Source organism: Maylandia zebra, linkage group LG4, assembly GCF_041146795.1.
Source record: "Maylandia zebra isolate NMK-2024a linkage group LG4, Mzebra_GT3a, whole genome shotgun sequence".
In the NCBI taxonomy this organism is placed as follows: domain Eukaryota; kingdom Metazoa; phylum Chordata; class Actinopteri; order Cichliformes; family Cichlidae; genus Maylandia; species Maylandia zebra.
Window position 1 is genome coordinate 13,186,203 of NC_135170.1, and position 7,568 is coordinate 13,193,770.

At 40.1% G+C, this 7,568-nt stretch overlaps 1 non-coding gene across 1 annotated transcript; it reads right to left on the bottom strand.

Moving 5' to 3' along the window:
* Positions 1-6,896: 6,896 nt before the first annotated feature.
* trnae-cuc (transfer RNA glutamic acid (anticodon CUC)) lies at positions 6,897-6,968 on the bottom strand. Its single transcript has one exon. It is a non-coding gene; the product is annotated as a tRNA-Glu (tRNA).
* Positions 6,969-7,568: the final 600 nt, after the last annotated feature.

The window sequence follows — 7,568 nt, forward strand, 5'->3', positions numbered from 1 at the left end:
CAAGATTTTCTTATTTAATCACTAATGTACATATATTTATATTTATAGATACATATATATTCAGTCATCTTTTCACTTTTACCATGTCTCTCTAATATTTTGCTCCTTGCTATTTTTCTATTTTCTTTATTATTTTATTTTATTTTAATATATTTTCTCCTACTGTGCATGCTGCTGAGTGACTGCTGCTCGTCAAACACATTTAATTGCAATGTTGACCCTGTGCTAACTTGTATATGACAAATAAATCTGAAAACTAAAACTAAACTAAGGAAAGAAGGATGGAAGGAAGGATCACAAGCTTTGTCACAAAGGAAAGAAGGATGGAAGGAAGGATCACATGCATTGTCACAAAGGAAAGAAGGGTGGAAGGAAGGATCACATGCATTGTCACAAAGGAAAGAAGGATGGATGGAAGGATCACATGCATTGTCACAAAGGAAAGAAGGATGGAAGGAAGGAAGGATCACAAGCATTGTCACAAAGGAAAGAAGGATGGAAGGAAGAATCACATGCATTGTCACAAAGGAAAGAAGGATGGAAGGAAGGATCACATGCATTGTCACAAAGGAAAGAACGATGGAAGGCAGGATGACATGCAATGTCACAAAGGAAAGAAGGATGGAAGGAAGAATCACATGCATTGTCACAAAGGAAAGAAGGATGGAAGGAAGGATCACATGCATTGTCACAAAGGAAAGAACGATGGAAGGCAGGATGACATGCAATGTCACAAAGGAAAGAAGGATGGAAGGAAGAATCACAAGCATTGTCACAAAGGAAAGAAGGATGGAAGGAAGGATCACATGCATTGTCACAAAGGAAAGAACGATGGAAGGCAGGATGACATGCAATGTCACAAAGGAAAGAAGGATGGAAGGAAGAATCACATGCGTTGTCACAAAGGAAAGAAGGATGGAAGGAAGGATCACAAGCTTTGTCACAAAGGAAAGAAGGATGGAAGGAAGGAAAGATCACAAGCTTTGTCACAAGTGCAATACTTTAATTTTCTGCTGCTCATTCCTGTGCAATATCCCATCTGCCCTCCCGTCATATTTCTTTTCAAGATTTTCTTATTTAATCACTAATGTACATATATTTATATTTATATTCAGTGTCACAAAGGAAAGAAGGATGGAAGGAAGGAAGGATCACAAGCATTGTCACAAAGGAAAGAACGATGGAAGGCAGGATGACATGCAATGTCACAAAGGAAAGAAGGATGGAAGGAAGAATCACATGCGTTGTCACAAAGGAAAGAAGGATGGAAGGAAGGATCACATGCATTGTCACAAAGGAAAGATCGATGGAAGGCAGGATGACATGCAATGTCACAAAGGAAAGAAGGATGGAAGGAAGAATCACATGCATTGTCACAAAGGAAAGAAGGATGGAAGGAAGGATCACAAGCATTGTCACAAAGGAAAGAAGGATGGAAGGAAGGATCACAAGCATTGTCACAAAGGAAAGAAGGATGGAAGGAAGGATCACATGCATTGTCACAAAGGAAAGAACGATGGAAGGCAGGATGACATGCAGTGTCACAAAGGAAAGAAGGATGGAAGGAAGAATCACATGCATTGTCACAAAGGAAAGAAGGATGGAAGGAAGGATCACATGCATTGTCACAAAGGAAAGAAGGATGGAAGGAAGGATCACAAGCATTGTCACAAAGGAAAGAAGGATGGAAGGAAGGATCACATGCATTGTCACAAAGGAAAGAACGATGGAAGGCAGGATGACATGCATTGTCACAAAGGAAAGAAGGATGGAAGGATGGATCACAAGCTTTGTCACAAAGGAAAGAAGGATGGAAGGAAGGATCACAAGCTTTGTCACAAAGGAAAGAAGGATGGAAGGAAGGATCACATGCATTGTCACAAAGGAAAGAAGGATGGAAGGATGGATCACAAGCTTTGTCACAAAGGAAAGAAGGATGGAAGGAAGGATCACAAGCTTTGTCACAAAGGAAAGAAGGATGGAAGGAAGGAAAGATCACAAGCTTTGTCACAAGTGCAATACTTTAATTTTCTGCTGCTCATTCCTGTGCAATATCCCATCTGCCCTCCCGTCATATTTCTTTTCAAGATTTTCTTATTTAATCACTAATGTACATATATTTATATTTATAGATACATATATATTGTCATGGTCCTGCGACCATGACTCAGAGACTTTATGTTTATGTTCTTTATTGTTATTACTTGCATTATTATTCATGGCTGTTTTGGGATGGTTTGTGTTTGGGATTTTAGACACTGGGTTCTGGGTTTGTGCTCCCTCTGTTGGTCCCTGGTGTTAGTGTTCCCCTGTCTCGTCAGGTTAATCAGGTCCAGCTGTTTCCCCCACCTGTGTGTGATTTCCCAGTGTCTCTTCGTGTACTTATAGTGTGTGATTTCCTCTGCTCCTCGTCGCGTCGTCTGTGTTCCTACCTGTGTTCATCCTCTGTGTTACCCTGCGTACTCTGCATCTACCCTGTGAAGTCCTCTGCGTGCTCTCCCTGCTGTTCTCCCTTCGTGTTCAGGTTTGCCACTCCTTTGTGTAGTTTCACCCAGTTTAGTTCATCCGTAGTTCTGTTTTGCCATCTCCTCTTTATGTTTGTTATTATCAATAAATCACCCTCACACCTGAATGAGTGCTGCGCTTTGAGTCCTCCTTCCACTCTCCACACGGCCGCTGCCCCGGACCGTGACATATATTCAGTCATCTTTTCTCTTTTACCATGTCTCTCTAATATTTTGCTCCTTACTATTTTTCTATTTTCTTTATTGTTTTATTTTATTTTAATATATTTTCTCCTACTGTGCATGCTGCTGAGTGACTGCTGCTCGTCAAACACATTTAATTGCAATGTTGACCCTGTGCTAACTTGCATATGACAAATAAATCTGAAAACTGAAACTAAACTAAGGAAAGAAGGATGGAAGGAAAGATCACAAGCTTTGTCACAAAGGAAAGAAGGATGGAAGGAAGGATCACAAGCTTTGTCACAAAGGAAAGAAGGATGGAAGGAAGGATCACAAGCATTGTCACAAAGAAAAGAAGGATGGAAGGAAGGAAGGATCACAAGCATTGTCACAAAGGAAAGAAGGATGGAAGGAAGGATCACAAGCATTGTCACAAAGGAAAGAAGGATGGAAGGAAGGATCACATGCATTGTCACAAAGGAAAGAACGATGGAAGGCAGGATGACATGCAATGTCACAAAGGAAAGAAGGATGGAAGGAAGAATCACATGCATTGTCACAAAGGAAAGAAGGATGGAAGGAAGGATCACATGCATTGTCACAAAGGAAAGAACGATGGAAGGCAGGATGACATGCAATGTCACAAAGAAAAGAAGGATGGAAGGAAGAATCACATGCATTGTCACAAAGGAAAGAAGGATGGAAGGAAGGATCACATGCATTGTCACAAAGGAAAGAAGGATGGAAGGCAGGATGACATGCAATGTAACAAAGGAAAGAAGGATTGAAGGAAGAATCACATGCATTGTCACAAAGGAAAGAAGGATGGAAGGAAGGATCACATGCATTGTCACAAAGGAAAGAAGGATGGAAGGATGGATCACAAGCTTTGTCACAAAGGAAAGAAGGATGGAAGGAAGGATCACAAGCTTTGTCACAAAGGAAAGAAGGATGGAAGGAAGGATGACATGCAATGTCACAAAGGAAAGAAGGATGGAAGGAAGGAAGGAAGGATCACAAGCTTTGTCACAAAGGAAAGAAGGATGGAAGGAAGGAAGGAAGGAAGGATCACAAGCTTTGTCACAAAGGAAAGAAGGATGGAAGGAAGGAAAGATCACAAGCTTTGTCACAAGTGCAATACTTTAATTTTCTGCTGCTCATTCCTGTGCAATATCCCATCTGCCCTCCCGTCATATTTCTTTTCAAGATTTTCTTATTTAATCACTAATGTACATATATTTATATTTATAGATACATATATATTCAGTCATCTTTTCACTTTTACCATGTCTCTCTAATATTTTGCTCCTTGCTATTTTTCTATTTTCTTTATTATTTTATTTTATTTTAATATATTTTCTCCTACTGTGCATGCTGCTGAGTGACTGCTGCTCGTCAAACACATTTAATTGCAATGTTGACCCTGTGCTAACTTGCATATGACAAATAAATCTGAAAACTGAAACTAAACTAAGGAAAGAAGGATGGAAGGAAGGATCACAAGCTTTGTCACAAAGGAAAGAAGGATGGAAGGAAGGATCACATGCATTGTCACAAAGGAAAGAAGGGTGGAAGGAAGGATCACATGCATTGTCACAAAGGAAAGAAGGATGGAAGGAAGGATCACATGCATTGTCACAAAGGAAAGAAGGATGGAAGGAAGGATCACATGCATTGTTACAAAGGAAAGAAGGATGGAAGGAAGGATCACAAGCATTGTCACAAAGGAAAGAAGGATGGAAGGAAGGATTACATGCATTGTCACAAAGGAAAGAAGGATGGAAGGAAGGATCACATGCATTGTCACAAAGGAAAGAAGGATGGAAGGAAGGATCACATGCATTGTCACAAAGGAAAGAAGGATGGAAGGAAGGATCACAAGCTTTGTCACAAGTGCAATACTTTAATTTTCTGCTGCTCATTCCTGTGCAATATCCCATCTGCCCTCCCGTCATATTTCTTTTCAAGATTTTCTTATTTAATCACTAATGTACATATATTTATATTTATAGATACATATATATTCAGTCATCTTTTCTCTTTTACCATGTCTCTCTAATATTTTGCTCCTTGCTATTTTTCTATTTTCTTTATTATTTTATTTTATTTTAATATATTTTCTCCTACTGTGCATGCTGCTGAGTGACTGCTGCTCGTCAAACACATTTAATTGCAATGTTGACCCTGTGCTAACTTGCATATGACAAATAAATCTGAAAACTGAAACTAAACTAAGGAAAGAAGGATGGAAGGAAAGATCACAAGCTTTGTCACAAAGGAAAGAAGGATGGAAGGAAGGATCACAAGCTTTGTCACAAAGGAAAGAAGGATGGGAGGAAAGATCACAAGCTTTGTCACAAAGGAAAGAAGGATGGATGGAAGGATCACATGCATTGTCACAAAGGAAAGAAGGATGGAAGGAAGGAAGGATCACAAGCATTGTCACAAAGGAAAGAAGGATGGAAGGAAGAATCACATGCATTGTCACAAAGGAAAGAAGGATGGAAGGAAGGATCACATGCATTGTCACAAAGGAAAGAACGATGGAAGGCAGGATGACATGCAATGTCACAAAGGAAAGAAGGATGGAAGGAAGAATCACATGCATTGTCACAAAGGAAAGAAGGATGGAAGGAAGGATCACATGCATTGTCACAAAGGAAAGAACGATGGAAGGCAGGATGACATGCAATGTCACAAAGGAAAGAAGGATGGAAGGAAGAATCACATGCATTGTCACAAAGGAAAGAAGGATGGAAGGAAGGATCACAAGCATTGTCACAAAGGAAAGAAGGATGGAAGGAAGGATCACAAGCATTATCACAAAGGAAAGAAGGATGGAAGGAAGGATCACATGCATTGTCACAAAGGAAAGAACGATGGAAGGCAGGATGACATGCAATGTCACAAAGGAAAGAAGGATGGAAGGAAGAATCACATGCATTGTCACAAAGGAAAGAAGGATGGAAGGAAGGATCACATGCATTGTCACAAAGGAAAGAAGGATGGAAGGAAGGATCACATGCATTGTCACAAAGGAAAGAAGGATGGAAGGAAGGATCACAAGCATTGTCACAAAGGAAAGAAGGATGGAAGGAAGGATCACAAGCATTGTCACAAAGGAAAGAAGGATGGAAGGAAGGATCACAAGCTTTGTCACAAAGGAAAGAAGGATGGAAGGAAGGAAAGATCACAAGCTTTGTCACAAGTGCAATACTTTAATTTTCTGCTGCTCATTCCTGTGCAATATCCCATCTGCCCTCCCGTCATATTTCTTTTCAAGATTTTCTTATTTAATCACTAATGTACATATATTTATATTTATAGATACATATATATTCAGTCATCTTTTCTCTTTTACCATGTCTCTCTAATATTTTGCTCCTTACTATTTTTCTATTTTCTTTATTGTTTTATTTTATTTTAATATATTTTCTCCTACTGTGCATGCTGCTGAGTGACTGTGTGACAGGTTGAATGACTATTGCATATAAAACTGTTCAGTTAATACTAATTCATATCAGTTGATATAAGGACGAAAATAATGTAAATATGGTAAGAAAATGGTTAAGAGTTTATTATTTTTCATGTTATATTAATGGCTTTCATGTTACTTAAGAGAACTGCAATCTATACATCAGTGATCGGCTAGTAAGCCTTTTCTGGGATCGATTAGTAGTGTCTCTATTCTCCACTAGGGGGCTTTCGCGCGTTCTCCTCACTGCAATAAACTACTGCATGAGAGACGCAAGTCATAATCACTCTCGTGATTCTTTTCCCCCTGTTTTCAGGTAAAAGTGTTTAAAAGTTGATATATTTCCAATGTGTACACTGTTAAGATATTTAAGAGGTAATCCTTCATTGTTTTGTAAGCGTTAAAAGCATTACATTGCAGTTTTGTGCACATATACGTGGCGGTTTTGAGCTGTGTTTTGTACTGTGTAATGGCCATTAAGATAACGGCAGGAGCTAAAAACACTGCGATTGTCAGCCATTTTGTCAGGAAACCTGCTCAAGTATATGTATAGTAAGCACTTTAGTATTTCGGTTTATTATTTAGTGTTTTTCTTCCGCCATGTGACATTTAGCAGTACAGAATGTGAAACGTTTCTGCTCATTTTCACTGCAATAAACTACTGCATGAGAGACGCAAGTCATAATCACTCTCGTGATTCTTTTCCCCCTGTTTTCAGGGGTGTAACATTTTGTTTCCCTGACCGGGAATCGAACCCGGGCCGCGGCGGTGAGAGCGCCGAATCCTAACCACTAGACCACCAGGGAGGCACCGCTGGGATAGCTGCTTAGATGTCCGGTGTCCACAATCTGCACATCGTAGTCCAAGCCAGCTAAATCCCCCCCACTACAACCCAGGCAGACTTCAGTGAGGAAAGTGTTGCTGTCGAGGCAAACTGGTAGCTGTGTTTTAGCGCATGTTTCCTGAGGCCAGCCAGAGATCATCAGGGGCTGCAAAAGCGACTCAGCTCAGCGTCACCCATACATGCAAAATTCTTCCAGCCTACTGCCACAATGTCTTTGGTGGAAGAGCTGCGAGAAGAGGTTGTGCGTGAAATGCACACTCTGTCCAAAGACCAACTAGTGTCAATCTGCGAGTTCCTTGGCATTGCAGAGAAAATAGATGTTAGCAGAAAAACACGACTGTCACTGCTAACACACATCCAAATACACATTGAGAGAGAAGGTATAACAGTACTTGAGGATGAAGGAATGTCAGAACTGTTGTTGCTTAATGATAAGATTGCTGAAATAATGAAAGAGACAATTGTTGAGACTGAACCAAATGCAAATGAAGAGGGTGATTCAGGACACAGAGAGCAACCAAATACTGCAACCTCACTGGTAACAGAGACAGCTAATGCAGTT